Genomic DNA, 22,534 nt, shown 5'->3' on the forward strand with positions numbered 1-22,534 from the left:
CAGTACACTTTTTAAAGACCCTAATTCTAGTTCGTGTCATTTTGAAACGCTTTTCTGCACCCGCACCTAACAGGATTCTGGAGCCAGCCTAAATTCACACATGAGCTGGAAAGCTTTCCTACAAACACATCTTTCTGTGAGACTGTGCAATTCATCACTTATAACTTATTTTAAAGGAACAAAGTAAACTTTGGAGCCCCTTACAGCTATTACTGTGAGGATTATATTCCCATAATTGGGACTTTCACAAAGACCATTCGCTAGTGTTTCTTTCACACGTAAAACTATAAAGGACAGACAAATATCGTGTGTTCCTGCCACCTAGGTGACGTTGGTGATGTGGGTTTTTAAAACTAAATTCACAGGGCTGGCAGAGTGGCTCAAGTGGTAGAGCGCCTGCCTAGCAAGCGTGAGGCCCTGAGTTCAAATCCCAGTTCTGCCAAAAAAAAATCACTAAAAAGAAATTCATATGCATACCGAAAAATTCAAGCAGTACAGAGAGCTGCAAAGTGAAATTAGTTTTCTACGTCCTCACCCTCATCTGGTCATTTGCTTCCATTACTAGCAGTTTTCTTACAGAAAACACTTTTGCTCAGATACCAAAATATGCATTGCACTCTCTCACACACAGACCTGAAAATGTTTTATTTGGGGGATCAGGCAATTCCCATAGAGGCTCATCTGCCTTATTTGCACATGATAAGCTGTCTTGAAGAATTTCCACGTTACTGTGCACAGACTAACCTCATTCTTAACAGCGTCATGGAATTCAATTCTGTCGCAACATAAGTGTACGCATGTATGTGTGCAAATGTGTGTAGATGCACGTGTGCACGTGCCATGTACCTCCAGCACACCCTGCAGTGTACAGTTCATTTCAGTTGTGCTTTACTGATTTGCAATTGCAGGTAAGTTGTGCCAGTTTTTACTTTTCAATTTTAAACAGTTAGCACTTTTTAAAAAACAAAAGTGTCAAATGAATTCCTAAAAGAATTTCTTTCAAAAGTAAGTTTTCTAACCTTTTATGTCGCCTACAGTGTGGACAGGAGTGAAAGGTTCTTCACTGTGCTTAGGTTAGGAAGAAAGAAAGAAGGAAAATATCAGTGACCCCCAGAGTGCTGGCCCAGCGGCCTTGGCTGACTTCAGACTCAAGATGGAGGTTGTCACCCTGAAGAGGTCACTGCCATGTCCTTCTCATTCCAGGATAAAACAAGCCAAGCTATTAACAGGGCAGCATCTCCCATGTAGTGGGCCTCAGAGAGACCGCCTTAAGGAATACAGTCACTTAAAGTAGAGGACACGAGCCAATTGGAGTTGTAATACATACACACACGGAAATGTCGCAGTGAAACTCCCTGTGTAGCTATCTTAAACAAGCAAAGGTGTCCTCTTTCAAAAATGGAGGACAGGAAGGTAAAACAGGTCCTGTGTAGAGGTTGGCACCAGTGGGAGGGGGGAGGATATAAGGAAAGAGTGTAGGAGGGTGAATATGGTGGAATATTATGCACTCATGAATGAAAATGGAAAAATGAGACCTGCTGAAACTGTTCCAGGAGTGGGGGACGGAGGATAAAGGAGAATGGTGGAAGGGGTGAACTCAACTATGATATATTGTAAGAACTTTTATAAACATCACAATGTCCTCCCAGTGCAACAATAATATAAAAAAGATTAAAAACAAGAAATAGTCATTTAAAAATTATTGATACCCAATCAAATCTCTGTGATTAAGTCACACCGTCAAGAGTGTTATTCGCCACACCAAACACATGAATGGTGACTGGAGAAAAACTGCACTTCTGGTCTCTCAAGAATGATCTACGTGACATTCTTGGCCCTCGATGTTCACTGGAATTGAGGCAGGTTTCTTTGGAGAGAATAAGTCACCCCTGCAGAGCAGTTCAGGGCTCCCAAGCCATGTGGAATTTTACCAGACTTCTAGAAGTTGCAGACTAAAAGCCAATTTGTGCAAGCTTGCTTTCATTAAATGCAGAATAGCCATCCTGTTGGGAAAAACTCAACTCCCTTTGCCGGGATCAGCAGCCAAGCAAAGCTTCCTCTTACCAGCGCCATGCGACAGACCCGAATGCTGCTTCCAGTGGTTGGGGGTGGGCAGAGGTTGAGGGGACCCTTGTGCTCAAAGACAACAAAACAACTGACCCAAGTCGTTTGGACCGGAAGTTAACAATTTTAGGGAAAAGAGGAAATCTGGACAAAGCTAGATTTGCTCTAAAAACTCAAGCAGGGCAAATTTCCATGAGGCCAGACCCTCTGGTCATGTTGCCATGCACTGTGGACCAGTGACATCCCTGGCTTTGGTCACCCCTGCCCTCCAGTGACATCCCCGGCTTTGGTCACCCCTTCGTGTCACCAGCAAAGAGGTCCTAAATCGTAGGAGTTTACCTCACCCGTCTGCCTCCCCTGAGAGACATTTCTGGGATTTGACAAAGCTGACTTTCTCCTGGTTTCCTCCATTTAATCCTGGAAAGGAACCATTCTTCCACAGGCTCACTGGACTCTCAGTAGACGACTGGTGACAATTTGGGAGGACTAAAAACCCAGCCAAAAATATGGTGGATGATATATATTCCTGCCCCTGCGAAATTCCTGTAAGATCTCTAACAGCTCTAGGAAATAAAATAACACACAGATGGAAAACTCTAGGAATAACGGGGCCGTAGGCGAGGCTGAGCAGAGCCGATCCGCTTAGGTTGGACGTACTTCCCCACTTTGTCCCTTTATCCTCTTAATAGATATTTTTGAACACCAATCCACCAGACTCTCGAAGAGCTCGGTGTACAAAGATTTTTACACCATAAATACTTCAGCTAATGCTTTTGGATGAAAATGGTTTCCCTCACAGCAACAGGGGTGTGACCATGGACTGACTACAAGAACAGAGAAAGATCAGGACAGAGACACACCGGACCCATGCTAAGGAAAATAAGAAAGCTGAGTTTCATATTGAAATTTAATACAAAATGGATATTCTTAGGATCAGAAAAAATGATACCCTTGTTATGATAAAAGAATATGCTTTTTTCTAAAATCAAACATTTATAAAATTGTGTATAAATTAGGCACAAATACGTCACTCAATGTCAAAGTACATAAAATGCAAATTATGTTCTCTGACCTGAATGTAGAAAGAGGGGAACAACACTTTAAAAAAAAAAAAAAGAGCAAAACCTGTTTGCCTCTTTGAGCTGTACCTGGATCAAACTATACCTGACGTTAAACCAACTTTGAACCTTTGGGCTCTGTTGGCCCCAAACCCACCTTTTTCAAACCAAACTTTCTGCTACTTGCAACAAAATCATTCTGAAAATTCTATACTTAGTCCAATTATAAATCTTCAGCATCTCAGACAGCCTTTCGCCAGCCATGGATGGGGGAGTGTGAACAGAACCTGGGAAAATCATGAAAGGAAAGTCCCAGAATGCAACTGAGTAGAGGATGCAGGAAGCCATCTGGGAGTGTTTGGGGTGAAACTGGCTCAGGCCTGGACACGCCTGGACACAAATTCCTTTAACAAAAACGAGCTCGTGTCGTCTTTCAGGAAAAGGACAGCTTGACACACACAGAAGCAGGCTGTCAATGACCTTCTGATGCCACAAGCTCCCTCCCCTTTGCAGAAGCCAACTCCTCCCACAAAGAAAGCTCCCACCTGTGACAATGCATGGCCTGTCTGCACCTGTCACCTCCTCCTCCTCTCCGCCAATTCCCTGCCGCCCACTGACGAGGAAGGCCAGTGTGTGTCCCAGCTCCGGCCTCCATGCTGGGGACCAGGCACTAAAGCGTTTCCTTTTCTGCAAAAACCCAGCTCTGTCACAGGAGGGAAGGGCCCTGGGCAATTCCACCCCCTTCTCTTTGGAGCATGTTAAAAATGAGACTCACGAGGCCACAGACAAAAGAAGCCCCAGGCTTCGAGAAGTGCGTGACTCCTGTGCAGTGGGCGAGGTCACAGCAACAGAGCTTTCGAAAGCCAGGTCTCACACTACAGTTTGAGATCAGAATATAAGTGACACCAGCCTCAGCAATGGGCATTGTCACACACGTGTGAGAGAACACGGGACGGAAGGAAGCCTGGCATCCTTCTTAGCAATATACAAAGAGGATCTGCACCTAAGTGTGTCATTCTCAGTTCCAAAAGCAGCTGGTAAAGGGGACAGAAGGACAGTGTAGAAGATGGCAGGTGAGCCCAAGCCTTCCTCACCAGGAAGTCAAGAGACAGATTCTCAAAAGGGAACACCAGCAAATAGTGACTTGCCGGGTGCCTGTCATCCTAGCTACTTGGGAGGCTCAGATCAGGAGGATCGAGGTCTGAGGCCAGCCCAGGGAAACAGCTCAGGAAATCCCGTCTCCAAAATGCCCAAAGCAAAATGGACTGGAGGATGTGGGGGACAGGGCGGGAGGGATATGGCACAAATGCCAGCCCCTCGGAGCAGATGCCAGTCAGGAAATGTCAGCAAGCCTGTGTCACTGCTGTCACCTAAACAGCAGGGGTGACAGGAGTCCTCGCTCACTGCTGGTGTGGGTACAAGTCGATGGAATCTTCTGGAGGATGTGAGTCACTGCCTTGTTTTGCATTTTTTAGAAAGCGGTTCAAAACTGGTTACTGAATTGAATTGGATATTCATCTAAGTAAGCAGAAAGAGGATATAATTTTTGCATTAGCTTTATTGAGTGATAAGTGACTTAACTCGCATGAAGTGCGCTAGTCAGTAGATTCTAGCATATTTTACATCAATTTTATCACCCCACCAAGAAATCCTGTACTCTTAATTCCCCCAACCCAAGCCCTGCCCGGCTCTAGGCAACCGTTCATCCACCTCCTGTCCCTGTGGGTTTTCTAGTCTGGACATTTCACAGGGGTCACACCCGAGGGCTTCTGTGAGTACCTTCACTCAGCATGCTGAAGCTTTCCCCGTGCTGTACCATGTATCGTTGCTTTTTCATTGCCAAGTAATTTTCCACTGATGAGACACACCCCCTCTTCAGCATTCATCAGTGGTTGACCATTTGGGATGTTTCTATCTTTGGGCTGATGTGAATGGTGGTGCGAGGAGCGTCCAGGTGAAAGACTTGTGCAGACACACGCTTTCATTCCTCTTAGGATGTGACAGGGTGGATTTGCTGGCTTCTGTGATGATGCTATGCTTAACTTTCTAAAGCACAGCCAACCTGTTCTCCCCAAAGTGGCTGCACTTTCCATCGTCACCAAGAGGGTCCGAGGGCTTGGGTCCTCTCCAACACAGGTTGCTGTATGGCTTCTTTTTTTTTATTATTCATTTATTTACGTGTGCATACATTGTTTGGGTCATTTCTCCCCCAGCCCCCTCTCTCCCCATCACTTCCAGGCAGAACCTGTTCTGCTCTTATCTCTAATTTTGTTCAAGAGAAGACATAAGCATAATAAGAAAGACAAAGCGTTTTTGGTATTTGAGTTAAGGGTAGCTATACAGAGAGATTCCTAGCATTGCTTCCATGTACAAATGTGTTACAGCCCAAGTTGACTCATCTCTAACTGATCTTTGCACTGGTTCCTGATCCCCTTCTCGTGTTGACCTCTGTCACTTTAAGGTTTCTGTATTAGTTCCTGTGGAGACGCTTTTGTGTTTTGGGTTTTCTACCTATCCCCATTCCTCCGTATGTGCTTTCCCCTTGTCATGTGATCCGAGTCCAACCACATTGCTGCATTTGCCCTAGATCTAAAGTCTGCATATAAGGGAGAACATACGATTTTTGGTCTTCTGAGCCTGGCTGACCTCACTCAGAATGAAGCTTCATTGCAACTGAACCTATGATTTTTTTTCTTTCTTCTTTTTTCTTTTTTCTCTTTCTCTCTAAATGCTTGTTTAGTACACCATCTCTCCCTATTAATTTCTTTGGTTCTCTATTTGTTTTTCTTTTCTTTCTTTTCCTTCTTACTCTTCCTTTCTAGATCTCATTACTTTTACTACTGCAGGCTAGCTAATACTAAATTACAGGGACAGTAACAGCACCAAGTGGAGTGATGGGAAGACAGAAAAAGGATGGAAACCATTCTCCCCCCAATAATAAATTAGTACAGGAAGCAGAGGGAAATGAAGAAAATGGGCACCCAGATCCAGACTCCAACAAAAGAAAGATAAACTATACCAAGGAACCCAACAAAGCCCCCAGGAACACCATCTGGCTTCTTGATGGTATCCATCTAGTGGACATGCAGACACACCTCCCTGGGGCTCAGATTTGCATTTCTCCATGGCAGTGAGGCTAAGCCTATTCTCATCCGCTCATTGGCCATTTGGATATGTTCTTTGGGAAATTTTCCATTCAGATACTTTTGCCCACTTTTGAATTGTTTATGTCTTTTATTACTGAGTTTTAACTATTTTTATATATTATAGATTTAAGCCCTTGCTTCCTCCCTCCCTCCCTCCCTCCCTCTCACCTTCCTTCCTTTTTTCCTCCCTCCTTTCCTTCCTTCTTCCTTCCTTCCTGTTCCCTCCCTCCCTCCTTCCTTCCTGTGGGAGATCGAGCCCAGGGTCTTGTGCATATTAGAAAAGTGCTCCATTTTCAGCTGTTATGCTGCATGATCGAATTTGGACATGGAGTCTTTGACGGCACCAAATGTGTGAGCAGAAAAGAAATTACGTGTGTGTGTGTGTATATACATCTTATCAAAATTTAAAACTTTTGCATACCAAAGGATCTCACAAAGAAAGTGAAAACAAAACCTACAGCACAAAACCTACAGATAATATTTGTGAAGCATACATCTGGCGAGCTATCCAGAATATATATGCCCACAGTATACGAAGAGCTACAAGAATTCAACCGCAGACAGACAATTCAATTAAAGGTGGGCAGAGGACTCGTACAGACGTTTCTAGAAAGGTGTGTAAGTGGTCGGTAAGTGCATTACAGGATGCTTAATATCCCAGTCCTAGCAAAATGTAAATTAAAAACCTCAAAAGCATACCACTTCAAACCTACTATGATGCAGACGATAATAATCTTAAAAATCAAGGAAAATAGCAAGTATTGGAAAGGGATGCAAAGAAAGAAAGGCCCTTGTACACTGCTGACTGGGATGGAAACTGGGGCAGCCACTGTTGGAAACAATCCGGCGTTTCCTCAAAAGCAATCACTGTGACCCAGTGATTCCTCTCACAAGCACATACCCTCGAGAGGTAAAACCGAGGACTTGACCACATACGATCACGCCAATATCCACTGCAGCACTATTCACAGTAGCCCGAAGGTGAAAACAATTTAAGAGTCCATCAGCAGAGGAACAAACAAACAAAACGTGGTCTATACATACAGTGGAAAATCATTTGGGTGTAAAAAAGAATGGCGTTTTTAACACATGAAACAACATGCATGAACCCCCTAAAACACTATACTAAGAGAAATAAACCAAACACAAAAAAGGGCAAAGACTGTATGATTCCACACACTGGAGAATCCAGAATAGGTAAATACACAGAGAAAAATAAACTAGAAGTTGCCAGGGTGTGGGGAATTGCTCCCTGATGGGCACAGAGTTTTCCTGAGTGATAAAAAAAGTTTTGAAAAAAAATAGCAAGGGAGGTTACACAATATACTTAATGCTACGCTTATGTATACAGTTACAAATGGTTAAAAAGGCAAATTTATATATATATACATATATATATATATATATATATATATATATATATAACCAAAGTAGCAAAATTTAAAAATTGTTTAAAAAAAAGACTTAAAGGTGGAGTGTTGGTTGGCTTTCATCACTGAAAAAGGAAGATTTTTGTGGTGCAGTTTCAGAGGTTTCAGTCCTGGGTGGCTTGGCTCTGTTATTTTGGACCTGTGGCCACACAGCACACTGTGGTGGGAGACATGAGTTCCACCTTAAGGGGGCCAGGAAACAAGGGGAGGAACAGGAAACAGGAAGAGGCAGGGGCCTAATATCCCCTGCGTGGCCACGTCCCCCATGACCTCACTTCCTCCCACCAGGCCCCACCTCTTAAAGGTTCCACCACCTCTCAACAGACCCACAGGTGGGTGACAAAACCCAGAGCCTGTGGGCCCTTTAGGTTCTATGCACACTGATGTTTCATATTCACCGTTCCGTGTTCAGTTTAGTAACCTGGGTGTAATTTTTAGCAGGACAATTCCTTCATAGATTTAAAAGAGATTTTTCTCCTAAATCTTAATTGAGAGGGAAAAATGATGCTTTGCTCCCTGGGAGGGGTGTGTGTGTGTTGATCTGATCCTCTAGGCTACTCAGCTCTTGTGTCACACTGGGGAAATAAATACTGGAAAGGAACCAAGCTGCACTTCCTCCGCAAGTACCCGCTGGAGCGTGATGCTGATGTCTGCATATGGCTCTGGTTAAACGGAATGTCCCAAATGCAAGGAAATGCACCACTGTTTACTGTAATTGCCTGTCTGGGCCACAGACTGGCAAGGGCTTGGATGGGGAATGGGAAAAATAAAAACAAGAACTTGAAATCCTTTTTGTGAGATTGAAGGCCTGGACCCCAAGTCAGGGAGGACTGGTCAAGGATGAGCCTTCCCAGTGAAGGAAGGTTGGCCTCTCTCACCTGCTTGTCTGTTTTTTATGTGTAATGGATTAGCCTCCCAAGTTCTTAGGGTTATTTTTTTGGTGGGACTAGGGTTTGAACTCAGGGCTTCACACTTGAAAAGCAGGTGCTCTACTGCTTGAACCACATCTGCAGTCAGTTTTGCTCTGGTTCTTTTGGAGATGGGGTCTTGAGAACTATTAACCTAGGCTGGCCTCAAACTGCTATCCTCCCAATCTCAGTCCCCCAACTAGCTAGGATTCCAACTTCTTTTTTGTTTTATTTTTGCAGTATTAGGGTTCAAACTCAGGGCCAACACCTTGAGCCACTCCACTAGCCCTTTTTTGTGCTGGCTTTTTCGAGATAGGGTCTCTTGAACTATTTGCCCAGGGCTGGCTTCGAACCACAATCCACCTGATCTCTGACTCCTGAGTAGCTGGGATGACAGGCGTGAGCCACCGGCTCCTGGCCCCAACTTCTTTTTTAGGTGTTATTTCTACTTTGCCCACCACACCACTAGGATTCCTTAGAGTGATGGAGCAGAGGAGCTAATATAGCAAGTAAAAAAGAGTTGTCCTCATTTCTTAGCAGGCTTCCCATCTCTGCCCACTCTCTAGAGTCAAAAGTCAACAATCCAGATGGAGGCTGGCAAAGAGAATCTCCCCAGAAATTCCGGGGAACAGGCAAAGGCAAGCCAGCCAAGTCCAAAACTCTTGCTTGGGCTGACACAGGCCTGGAGCTAGAAGACTGCACAGCAGCAGTCATGGCTGACTGCACTCCTCTGTGGCTCTCAGCAAGCAGAAGTGGCTTCTTGCCTCTTCTCCCTCTGGACTCTCAGCCCCTTGAGGCCAGGGATGTGTTCAAAGCTCCTTGTCCAGTGTCTAGCCTAAATATGGTCACACTTCAAATGGAAGTAGCTCATGTAGCTGTCACGGCCACCAAATCACACATCAAAGGATGCATGGAGGAGTAGCAATTCCTCACAAATGCGACACCTTCGCTTCCCAAAAGGAATGCTTAGGGATGCAAAACTTAAGTGGGAGGTCACCTGAATTTTCTATTGGCACTACAAATGATAACCCCCACCCCCCAAAAAAGAAATGAGGCCACTGGGAATGACATATGACTTCAAACACATCAGATTCAACATTTTGGGTATTCTACCATGTCTCGTGAAGGTGCCCTATTTCAAAATATGGACTTAAATAAATGGTGTGCACATTTCCAGCTACGTCTATCTTAAATCTTATCTTCTCATGGCTCTCTTTCTGTGCGGGCCTGTTTTTATTGGACCACTGCAGCAAATTCCTGCAATTTTATAACCATGTGACATCGTTGTCAGTGCAATTAGAACAGGCCCTGCTACATCTGTTAGTAAAGAGACTAAAAGTGTTCTCCTATGAGTCACTGAAACACAATTGCCAAACCCAATCAAAGCAGTGCCAACTATGACAAGTCACCAGAAGGCTTTTAGCAATTTGTTAGGTTTTTGCTGGGAACGGGAAAGAAAGAGAGAGGTAAATTTGTATAATATGCCTTTTCTTTCTTTTCTTTTTCTTTCACTGGTGAGTTTGAGAAACTATAATGGCCAGGAAATTAGAAATGCTGACTCCATTACTATTCCTTCCAGTGTGTTTCTATCTCTGGTGCAGAGGCGATCAGTAGGATTTTAGGATTTGGGTGGGTACTCCTTCTGAGCTGGGAATACTAACCAAATAAGAATACACAATGGACAGAAGCAGCAATGACTGGATCCTAGGTTGGATAATGGAGTATCAGCCACATATGTCACAAGGGAAAGACAAACTAGCAGTGTAATTCTGCAGGAGAAACAGCCTTGGGAAAGGGGATTTTGTTCAAATAAAGGTTTGGAGTAGAGTTAGACAGATGAATAGGGGAGGAAGTTTTGCTCTCCTCACCCCACAAGTTAAAGAATAGTTAACAAATTGGCAGGACTTGTAGGCAACAAGACATCTTCTTTTCAGAAGACACAGTGTAAATTTTTTATAATGTGGAAGGTACAAGAATGAGGACGCTACTTGATTTACTTTATATTGGCCCACTTGGATCACTGCAGACTCATTAAAAATTGTCTTCACAAAATTAATGCTCTGATAATATTTTTCCAAAATACTCTAAAACTAGAGAGAAATGACCAGCCAGAAGCCATGGTTCCAGTGTGTTCCCCGGAAGTTCCACGCACTGCACCTTCACTCTTCATACAAGGCACAGAGCCCATGGGACTTTTAAGGGTGGATTATGTTGTAGGAAGTAATAATGGGGCTGGGGAGTTACTCAAGCAGTAGAGTGCTTGCAAGCAGGTGCAAGGCTCTGGGTTCAAGTCCCAGTACTGGAAAAAGAAAGACTAACTTTAAGCTGGCATGGTGGCAGGTTCAAAGACAGCCTGGTCTACATAGAGACTGTTTCCAAAAACCAAAAGAAGGAGGAGGAGGAGGAGAAGGAGAAGAAGGAGGAAGATGAAGAGGAGAAGAACAAGCAGGAGGAGGAGGAGAATTGGAAGATATTGAAGAAGGAGACAATGAGGGTGGACATGAGGAAGAAGAAGAAGAAGAGGGGAGAGGAGGAGAAGGAGATGGAGGAGGAGGAGAAGATGGAGGAAGAGGAGGAGATGGAGGAAGAGGAGGAGATGGAGGAAGAGGAGGAGATGGAGGAGGAGGAGGAGGAAGAGATGAAAGAGGAGGAGGTGGAGGAGATGGAGGAGGAGATGGAGAAGGAGGAGGTGGAGGAGGAGGAGGTGGAGGAGGAGGAGGAGATGGAGGAGGAGGAGGAGATGGAGGAGGAGATGAGGTGGAGGAGGAGATGGAGGAGAAGGAGGAGATGGAGGAGGAGGAGGAGATGGAAGAGATGGAGGAGGAGATGGAGGAGGAGATGGAAGAGATGGAGGAGGAGATGGAGGAGGAGATGGAGATGGAGGTGGAGGAGGAGATGAAGGAGGAGATGGAGGAAGAGATGGAGGAGAAGGAGGAGATGGAGGAGATGGAGGAGGAAATGGAGGAGGTTGAGATGGAAGAGATGGAGGAGGAGATGGAGGTAGAGGAGGAGATGGAGGAAGAGGGGATGGAGGAGGAGGAGGAAGAGGAGGAGGAGGAAGAGGAGGAGGAGGAGGAAGAGGAGGAGGAGGAGGAAGAGGAGGAGGAGGAAGAGGAGGAGGAGGAGGAAGAGGAGGAGGAGGAGGAAGAGGAGGAGGAGGAGGAAGAGGAGGAGGAGGAGGAAGAGGAGGAGGAGGAAGAGGAGGTGGAGGAGGAGAAGGAGGTGGAGGAGGAGATGGAAGAAGAGATGGAGGAGAAGGAGGAGATGGAGGAAGAGGAGGAGATGGAAGAGATGGAGGAGGAGATGGAGATGGAGGTGGAGGAGGAGATGAAGGAGGAGATGGAGGAAGAGATGGAGGAGAAGGAGGAGATGGAGGAGATGGAGGAGGAAATGGAGGAGGCTGAAATGGAAGAGGAGGAGGAGGAGAAGGAGGTAGAGGAGGAGATGGAGGAAGAGGGGATGGAGGAGGAGGAGGAGGAGGAGGAGGAAGAGGAGGTGGAGGAGGAGATGGAAGAAGAGATGAGGAGAAGGAGGAGATGGAGGAAGAGGAGGAGATGGAAGAGATGGAGAAGGAGATGGAGGAGGAGATGGGGAGGAGATGGAGGAGGAGATGGAGATGGAAGTGGAGGTGGAGGTGGAGGAGATGGAGGAGATAGAGGAGGAAATGGAAAAGGAGATGAAGGAGGAGAAGTGGAGGAGGAGAAGGAAGAGATGGAGGAGGAGGAGATGGAGGAAGATATGGAGGAGAAGGAGGAGATGGAGGTGGAGGAGAAGGAGATGGAGGAGATAGAGGAGGAAATGGAAAAGGAAATGAAGGAGGAGATGGAGGAGGTGGAGGAAGAGATGGAGGAGAGGGAGGAGATGGAGGTGGAGGAGGGGATGGAAGAGATGGAGGAGGAGATGGAGGAGGAGCGGGAGGAGGGGAAAGGAAATAATAATGTATTTCTTTGGGGCTGTATTAGTTACCCCAAGGGGGAGTGGCATCTCTTCCATATGCACTTTCTTTCCCTTCTCCTTCTATACCTTATTATGATGCAACCTGACGTTCTTGCCAAGTATGGTCACCCGATCTTGGGCTTCCAGCTTCCAGAACCACAAGCCAAGTAAATTCCTATTCTTTCTAAGTAATCCAGCCTCACGTGTTCTGTCACAGCAACAGAAAATGGACCAAAACACCTGACAATCACTTTCACTATCGCACTTCAAATCCTAAGTAGCTAAATGTGGGTACTTGCTACCTTGTTGGATAGCACAGATATCGACTATTTTAATCATTGTAGAACTTTCTATTGGATGGTTTTCATTAAGGGTTTTGATTACCAAAAAGAGAAGAGACCAGAAACGGGGAACTCCTTGAAACTTTCACCTTTAAGAGGTGAGCAAGGTGAAAGAAGCCAGAGCCTTAGGAGTGTACAAAAAGACCAGGGGCCAGAAGTCAAGGGAGGATAATCCCAGCTACTCAGGAATATTGTGGTTTGAGGCCAGTCCAGTCAAAATGTTAGCAAGAATCCATCTGAAGAAACAACCTGGGCCTGGTGGCCTGTGCTTGTAATCCCAGCTATGTGAGAGACATATGTAGGAGAATTGTGGTCTGAGGGCTGCCTGGGCAAAAATGAAAAATAAAAAGAAATTTCTTTTCAATTATCAAATCTTAGCAGTTGCGGAGCCCTTTTGACCTTTTGCTTTTCTGCAGGTGCAAGACAGGAAGGCCTGAGGAAATTCCACTCTGGATTACCGCTCAGGTAAAAGCCCTCTGCTCAAAACATGAATCTCGATCGCACCTCATAAATGTAATTAAAATACTGAGCGCTGGCACAACAGCGTGCACAGGGCACCCATATTGTACAACAAGACCTTGTCGACCAAACCTGCCAATCACCCCAGCCGATCCTGCAAAGATCACCCAGATTTCTCCCACCTTTTGCCCTTTTAGTCATAAAGGCTCTGACACAAAGACAAGAGGGCTTGGGTACACCTGCCGCCTGGCCAGAAGGCCATCCCTGCTTCCTCTAAGGAAATGTCTCCCACTTCCAGTAAACTTCACAATCTCCCCACGTGTGTCCTGCACTCTTCTCACGCAGGACACCGTGTCTCAGCGTCTCCGAGCACCTGTCACGTTTCAAGGGGAGACGTGAAAGGTATGAAAGGTTCCAGCCTTTCAAGATGGACACCTCCTGGAGGCCTAGTGCACACCACACTGTACACACCGCACTGTACACACCGCACTGTACACACCGCACTGTGTACACACCGCACTGTGTACACACCGCACTGTACACACCGCACTGTACACACCGCACTGTGTACACACCGCACTGTGTACACACCGCACTGTACACACCGCACTGTACACACCGCACTGTACACACCGCACTGTACACACCGCACTGTGTACACACCGCACTGTACACACCGCACTGTACACACCGCACTGTACACACCGCACTGTGTACACACCGCACTGTACACACCGCACTGTACACACCGCACTGTACACACCGCACTGTGTACACACCGCACTGTACACACCGCACTGTACACACCGCACTGTACACACCGCACTGTGTACACACCGCACTGTACACACCGCACTGTACACACCACACTGTGTACACACCGCACTGTACACACCGCACTGTACACACCGCACTGTACACACCGCACTGTGTACACACCGCACTGTACACACCGCACTGTACACACCGCACTGTGTACACACCGCACTGTACACACCGCACTGTACACACCGCACTGTACACACCGCACTGTGTACACACCGCACTGTACACACCGCACTGTACACACCACACTGTGTACACACCGCACTGTACACACCGCACTGTACACACCGCACTGTACACACCGCACTGTGTACACACCGCACTGTACACACCGCACTGTACACACCGCACTGTGCACACACCGCACTGTACACACCGCACTGTACACACCGCACTGTACACACCACACTGTGTACACACCGCACTGTACACACCGCACTGTGTACACACCGCACTGTACACACCACACTGTGTACACACCGCACTGTACACACCGCACTGTGTACACACCGCACTGTACACACCGCACTGTACACACCACACTGTACACACCGCACTGTGTACACACCACACTGTGTGTACACCTGAAGCCTTCTGCTAACAGGGAAGAGGCCTTCTCAGCACAGGGAAGGGAAGGGAAGGGAAGGGAAAAGGAAAAGAAAGGAAAGGAAAGGAAAGGGGAAAGGACAGGAAAGGAAAGGGGAAAGGAAAGGAGAGGAAAAAAGAAAGGAAAGGAAAAAGAAAAGGAAAAGGACAGGAAAGGGAAGGGTGCCTGTGTAAAAGGCAGGATATACCTCCTTGCTTGACTGTGGAGACTTCCTGACAATATGGACGTGTCTCAAAGCATCAAGTCATACACCTCAAAGAGCTTATTTAAAATAAAACCTGTGCACTCTTTCTCTCATTGGGAAAGGTCTGGGTTTTTGCAAAGACTAGAGCAGAAAAGAGAGCGGGGGACAGAGAGGGAGGGATGAACAGCTCTTTGCATGTACTTTGCATAATAAGTGAGAATCCCTAGAGCACAGGTTGTCGTCGGTAATGACAGGGGCTGAGGGTCATCACCTGTGCTAAGTGGCTCAAAGATAGGGAGACCAGACAGGTGATGACAAAAGTGACCTTTCCTGTCCAATGAGGGGGCTGTAAAATGCTAACCTGAATTGGGCTCCTCCCCTTTGCTGTGCAAGGGAAGGGACGCCATTGACCTGGCATAGGGACCTTTTGTTCAGCAGCAGAGGCAAAGCCAGCACTGGCCAGAGCGTAACTGTCCACCTGGCTCCCCACGAAAGTCTTTTGAGCGCCTCTTGGCTCTGGCGAAAAATTATGGCAGTGGTTCAAGCTTGGCAGAGCTCTGTCCACCCAATGAGGTCTGGCTCTGCAACGCAGTCTCACACACACCATGTTGCGTTTCCTTCACGCACACTGAAAACCCAAAGCTGACTTCACCTGGGCCTGGGCCCATTTTCAGTTCCTTTCAGTTCTCTCTTTAAACCAATTCTGCAAGAATAATGCATCCAGTATTCTGTTTGTGAGCACTTGTGGTCTAAACGTCTAGCTCAGAGAGAGAGGATCTCCCCCAGGGTCACTAACACCATGAAAACCCCTCTTTAAGTTGCATCTTTAAGGTTTGAAACCCACTTCAGCCGCTCTTTGCCAAGAGCAAGGGGAAGCATCAGGAATGAAGCCATGGGATGTTGGGGGAGGGGGGAAGGCCACGGAGGAGTCTGCAGAGGATGAACACGGTGACATTCCATGAGTACTGATACCCCGTGGGACCGACCGTGTGAAGTCTCCTCTGTAATTTCAGAGAGGTCCTATCTCTCTGAAGACACCCTACACTAAGCCGAGCCCTAATTGTGTGCACCTGTGTTTCTAGGTACTAGAAATGGCCGCGGCAGACCTGTGATTCTATGCCTTCCAGAAGTTAGGAGAATCATGAAGTCTGGTTCATAAACACTGCCATTTTGGAACTGGACAATTTGATTCCAATCTAAAGTGACATTCATCTCTCTATGATTACAGAATGTTTGTGCTCGTTTTTATTGATAGAAAGTTATTACTTTTCCTATGTGAACTGAAAGCTGATGGGGCCTGGTGTGGTGGTACACACCTATAATCCCAGCTACACAAGAGGCAGAGATAGGGGGATTATAGTCCCAGGCTGGCCCCCAGGCTAAAGCATGAGACCCTGTCTGAAAAAAGGCTGGGTGCATTGCTCACATGGTGGACAATTTGCCTAGCAAGTATAAGACCCTGAGTTCAACCCCTAGTACAATCAATGTAAGTTAATTAATTAATTAGCAAGATAGAAATGATTGATGGTTCTTCTGTGCCAAGAGCTAAACTGATGTTTCATAAACCAGCTCATTTCAGTCTTCTATTGATCCCACAGGTTGGGTACTGTATTTTCTCAGGTGACAGATGGGGAAAGGTGAGTTGGGGGTACCAAATAATGGACTGAGCTCGAAGAGACTCTTCATGGCTGGGAAGATGGTGCTACCCTTGGAAGGAAATTGTAAGAAGGGTTCTGCTCAGACAAAAGAGAGGGCCGAAGGGATGGAACTTGCCACCTTTGCCTGGGGAGAAGTTTTGGTTATCTTTCGAGGATGTAACAAGGAAGTACGCCTTGCTGCCTTCCACCATCAGCTGTACTGTGCTTGAGGCTGGGGTGGGGTGGGAGTGGGCTGGAGAAGCTTCTGGATAAAAAGTGAAACAGAGAACGTACCTCTTGGTGACCTGACCGTCATGTTCCTGGAGTCTGGGCTGCCTGTGGCATTCTCGATGTGTAAGATAACCAAACCTGCCATTGAGCACTGTGGATGCAACTTCTGGGTTGTGACTCGAGGCTCCAAAATCTTTCCCTGGGGTCTGCAAGCCCAAGAAGGGGCCCACGGAAAGACAAGGTGCGGTGCAGAAGGCACAGGGGACTCAGTGAGAACAGAAATGAGGCAAAGTCAAGAAGGATCTCAGGATCCTGACCAAGTCTGAAGAACAAACCATGGGTCACCTTGTGAACGCCAGCCATGGTGGCTTTTGCTGCTCAGGGAACAAGAGACACTGCCCCATGCATGGCAGAAGCCAGACTCCCAGGGCAACTTGACCATGAGGCCCCTCCCTCCATCACAAGGTCATGGCCAACCATGGCCATGGTTTCAGCAGACCCAGGGACTCCCTTGGAAAGAGCAAGACGAGGAAGAGGAAGCATGAAAGACCAAATTACCTTCCTCCTTCCAACAAAAGACTGGTTAAGTGAGAAAAAAATTAAATACAAAAAATTGACAAAGTATAGCCACCCCTCGGTATCTATAGAAGACCCCAGGACCCCCATTGATCCCAAAATTTAAAGGATGCTCAGTCAAGGCCCTTATACACAATGCAAATATTTGCATATACCTCAGTCTAGGTTCAGTCATCTCCAACTTATAATACCCAACACAAGGTAAATGCTATTTAAATAGCCGTCTGCCTGTATTGTTTAGGGAAGGATGGAAAGAAGAAAAATAACAAGCCTGCACGTGTGTAGTACAGATGCAACTTTTTTCTGAATATTTCCCATCTGCAGTCGTTGAGGATGCAGGTCTGGTGGATGCAGACAGATGAGGCAGCTCCCATCCATCTCCCTCCTCTCCCCACGGGCTGCTCTTCCCAGGTGCCCAGCAACTCTCAAGGAAGATGAGCTCCCTTTAGAAAATAAAGAGGTTAAACCTTTTTCTTGTTCATCTGAGATAGTGTATGTTAGAAATGAAGTCAGCAGTGATCCATTTTCAAGGCAAGGCATTTAACCCTGGCTGCCTCATTGCATATCAGGTTGGGGAAGGGCCAACTGATAAAGGAACTTAAACTGGGAGGGGTGACTCAACACAGAGTGAGAAAATGGATAAAAACTGTGTACGTGCCAGAACGCACGTGTCACAGGGAGACCTTCCCACCACAAAAGTCCGCTTCTAAAATTTGACCAATCCCAAGAGAGGCATATGTTAAATAAACCAATGGGAAATTTAGGCAACTTATAAGAAAGAACACACATTCCATAGTACTCAGCCAATGAGGAACTGGGGGCGGGACTTGTGCATTCAGCCAATGAGGAACCAGGGGCGGGACTTGTGCATTCAGCCAATGAGGAACCAGGGGCGGGACTTGTGCATTCAGCCAATGAGGCATCGGGGGCGGGACTTGCACACCAGGCAGTATGTCTGTTGTAACTGCTTAGTGCGCCTCTGCTCCCCAGACACTCCGTCTTGCAAGAGCGCCATTAAAGTCTCATTTTCATGTGCTCCTCGCGTCTCTGAGCCCATCCTTGGACAGGTGAGCGGATTTCTCACAGTGGATGTAAACTTAAGCCCAAGGACGTCACAAGACTACAGCAGGATTTGTAAGCAAGCTGCTTGCTGCTGTTTTATTCCATAGGGGAAGCAAGTGTCCTGCCTAGATGGGGCCTCCTCTCGAGATGGGGACGCATGGAGGCAATGCTGGTGGGTCGACCATCACACCTCACCTCCTGAGCCTACACCGAGCCTCAGAGTCCTACTCAACACACACCCCACAAGGTGGTTCCCAGCTGATCAGAGTTGGTCAATAAATGGAAACTCTGGGGCTGGGGGTGGGGGTGTGGCTCAGTGGTAGAGCCCTTGCCTAGCGTGTGTGAAGCCCTGGGTTTGATCCCCAGCACTGCAAAAAATTAATGAATTAATTAATAAAAATAATAATAAAATGAAATAGGAAACTATTTGTCAACACTATTTTGGTGGATGCCAACAATCAAGATTCTTACTTCCGTTTCTTCCCGAAGGTAGCACTGCTCCCAGAGTCACTGTGAAGGACACCAGTGCTGCTCCCAACGGGGGAGAAAAGCAGGTGGACCTCGGAGCTGGGCGTAAGGAAACGTGGGCTTGCATTCTGACACCTTTTACCCCAACAAGCAGGCCTTTTATTCTTCTTTCCTCCCACCTTGTTCCCAGGCATCATAAAACACACAGGCCCTCCCTGCAGGCTTTTCAGTGCTTCCAAAACTGGAAGTAAGACCACTGTTTTTAAGACACCTTGCAGCCACCCACACCCCCCTTCCTGAGGAGGGCTTTCCTTCCCTTCCAGTGCAGCTGCACATCTGACAGCCATTTGGTGGGAGAGTAAGATGATCGGGACAAGAAACACAGGTTTTTGTAGACTTTTCTGCTGATCCATTCGAAATTCAGGGAGGCCCACAAAAGCATCCCGATTCTTTCTTGATATTAAAAATGCAATTCCTGCAGACGCACTCCCATGTTGGAGGTCACAGATGGCTGTCAACACAGGACTCTAAAGGGGGGTCCCCTTTCTCACTCCTTTCTTTCCCCCACCCTATTGAAATTGTCCCAGGATTCTTGAGAACCAGATGGATGGTCTCAGCCATTACTGCTCAGGTTCCACCTGGCTACTGTGTCACCTCGTCTGAGGAAGCAGTCACAGGACAGAAGGCTGATTTCAGCAGGCCCAAGGCCCTGACCTGACAACATGGCGGGCACCCACACAAGGCTTCTTTCAGTGCACTCCACTCCCTTACCTCACCCTCTCCGGTGAAATTTGCAGCATCTCTGCAGCCCACAGTGGCAGCTCCCTCAGCACATGCCACCCGAACACCTTTCTAGAATCTGTTCACTCTTCTGCAACTCCAACCTAGAGCAAGCTCTGGGCAAATCTGTCAGCATTGCCACCGTGCTTGTGTGAGATAGAGCCACGCAAACAGACCTGAGGTCAAACAGACCTGAGGTCAAACAGACCTGAGTGCAATCTAGCTGCATGTGTCCTGGGCTAGGGAGCTTTCTCCATCTTTCCGAGCCTCGTCGTTGTCAAAGGACAAAATTACAACCACTGGGTTTGGTAATCATAAGTGGTTTTGTTTTCAGTTCTAGAATTGGGCGACACTTTGAGTAAGTCTCAGTTTGTTGAGTGGAGAGGTTGGTTTTGTAGTTACACACACACACACACACAAAGCTGAAGAAACAAGGAACAAAAAGTCTCACAGTTACTTTCCTGGCAAGGAGAAGGACAGGGAAACAAAACAATACAAAATTAACTGATTGGTTAACATGGGTTAGTTTAAGCTGCCTTTTTCACATAGTAAGGCATTACGACAACTGAAACTGGCCTCTGAGCAATTTGACTGTTTTCTGTCTAATCTTGATTTCTTCAAAGGTCAGTTAAATAGCTTAGTGTCAGCTTGGTGAAGAGGAACTTGAGCGTGAGTGACGCCATGTTGATTTTTAGCCTGATCTGTGCGAGCCCAGTGCAGGAGCTTAGTCCAAAACAAAGGCCTCCTGGAATTTTCATTTAACATGGTCTATATCTCTAAGAAGCAGAGTGCTAAATCTTTTACTTGGGATTTTAGGATAACTGAGCAGAGAGAGAGGGGCATGGATCTCTTTTCATGGCTCCTTACTTCCTTCTCCCCCCATCCTCAGAATACATGTATGATCTGAGGAATTTTTCAGGAAGAAACCTCCATACCATTCATCCTCATTAATGACACTTCTTAAGTTCTGGGTTGGCAACAGAATGGTGACTCCTTCACCTGTTTGCTGATGGACGCCAGAGGAAGGGGCAGGGAGCTCCCATCCCACCCTGGCCTGGCACAGTGGCCAGGGAAACCTGGTGTGCTGAAGACTTCTGCTAGGGGGTTCACACATCTAGAAACTAGTAGCCAGGGAGGGAGCCAAGCCAGCGACTTCCAGCAGCAAGGAAAGCCTCTGGTGGCCTCTCTTCTGAGCCTTCTAGCCCCACAGCCTCCCTCTTCTGCCCACGACCCGGACGTGGTGGGCTTTCGTGCTCTCCTCCTTGCAAGTGTGGTTACAAGGGCTCTCAAAGAGTGTCCCCAGCTTCCATGCCCTGCACTGGTGCAAAACAGGCCAAGCAGGGGAACAAGGAGAAAAAGCCAAACTTTAAACATGAGTATGTATACTGTTATATATAATTTTATTATAGAATTGCATGATAATCTGCAATTATTATATAATATATATTACTACATATAATATGTTCATATCAGATCATTTGATCCCCAAATAGATTCTCAGTGTTTCTGCATCTTCTTGAAAGAGTACGTATATTTCAAACTCTGGAAATGCAAAAGACCTGGTAAAATAGGGCAGCTGGGGCAGGGAGGGTGGCAGGAGTCCCTGAACAACAGACTCTGTGGCCAAGTAGCTCAAACTGGGAGGGAAGAGGTGCCCCCTTTAGGCTGTAAGGACATTTGTGGACATTTGCGGCATTCGCTGACATTAGCAAGAAGCCGAGACATTGGGCTGTGGCAGGTGAGCTCAGCTTAGCTCAGCCAGCAGCTCGACAGTCTCAGGTGGGCATCTCCTGTTTCCACTCTCACTGCCCTTCCCGCATGGTCACAGGACAGCAGCCACAGCTCCAGACATCATCGTCTCTCACCCAGCCTCCTGCATAGGCAGAAAACAAAGAGGTGATGAAAAGGAAGTACATTTTCCCTACATGTCTCTCTTCATCCCCAGAAGCCCCAGCTTCCCCATCCCCTCAAGTCTCACTGACCAGAAACACTGGGTGACATGCTCTCTCTGTCTCCTCAGCATAGAGGATATCCCTTCCTCTCTTGAACAAATCCATTGTTCTGATGGCAAAAAAAAAAAAAAAAATAGGCAAATAAGGACCAGTGTGCAGTAGGGTGACTGTAGTTTACGACAAGTCATTATATATTTTATAAAGACCTAGAAGACACATCAACTAAGTTTCCGGCTAGCTAAATTTCCCTTGTCACTTGTTAAGTTTAAGATAAAAAATGGGAGCCTCAAGTAAAGCCTCCATCTACCGGGAGACCTTAGATAGGCCTCTGTGACAAGTGCCTGACTGCTGTCCCCCACTCAGTTCAGCAGCCAGAGTGGTGGCCACCCTTGAGGGCAGTGAGGATTACTTCTTTAGAGGGGGAATGAGACAGAAGGAAAGCTTCTATTATGACCTCCCTGGTGACCTTGGAGGGACTGGGTGAGGATCAGAACAGACCAATCAGAATACTGCTTTCTGCACACCCAACTAGCATAGAGGAAGAGCACTGCCCTGAAGCAATGGATAAAACCCTCAGAGCACATCACTTCTCGGGTCCCTGCCTTGAGGACACCACCCTTCCCAACTCTGGGGGCTCTACTCCCCCACTTTACACTTGTCTATCCCAATAAACTCCCCTGCTCAAAAAACAGAACAAACCCCTAGAATTCAAAGGTTCCCCAGACAAGGAAATGACCGGTGTTGGCTAATCACCTCATTTGATGGCTATATGTTATTTACAGGGATGGGTTATCATGTGACTGTGACAGTTACAGCAATACATAAGTGAATAAGCGGATAAAGTTGACAAGGTACTTGTGGAAGGTACTG

The 22,534-nt window shown here is 46.8% G+C and overlaps 1 non-coding gene across 1 annotated transcript; it reads left to right on the forward strand.

Annotated features, from left to right (window-relative positions):
* Nucleotides 1–369: 369 nt before the first annotated feature.
* Nucleotides 370–442, forward strand: Trnaa-agc (transfer RNA alanine (anticodon AGC)). The gene has a single exon. It is a non-coding gene; the product is annotated as a tRNA-Ala (tRNA).
* Nucleotides 443–22,534: the final 22,092 nt, after the last annotated feature.

This window comes from Castor canadensis, chromosome 13 (assembly GCF_047511655.1).
Source record: "Castor canadensis chromosome 13, mCasCan1.hap1v2, whole genome shotgun sequence".
Classification (NCBI taxonomy): Eukaryota; Metazoa; Chordata; class Mammalia; order Rodentia; family Castoridae; genus Castor; species Castor canadensis.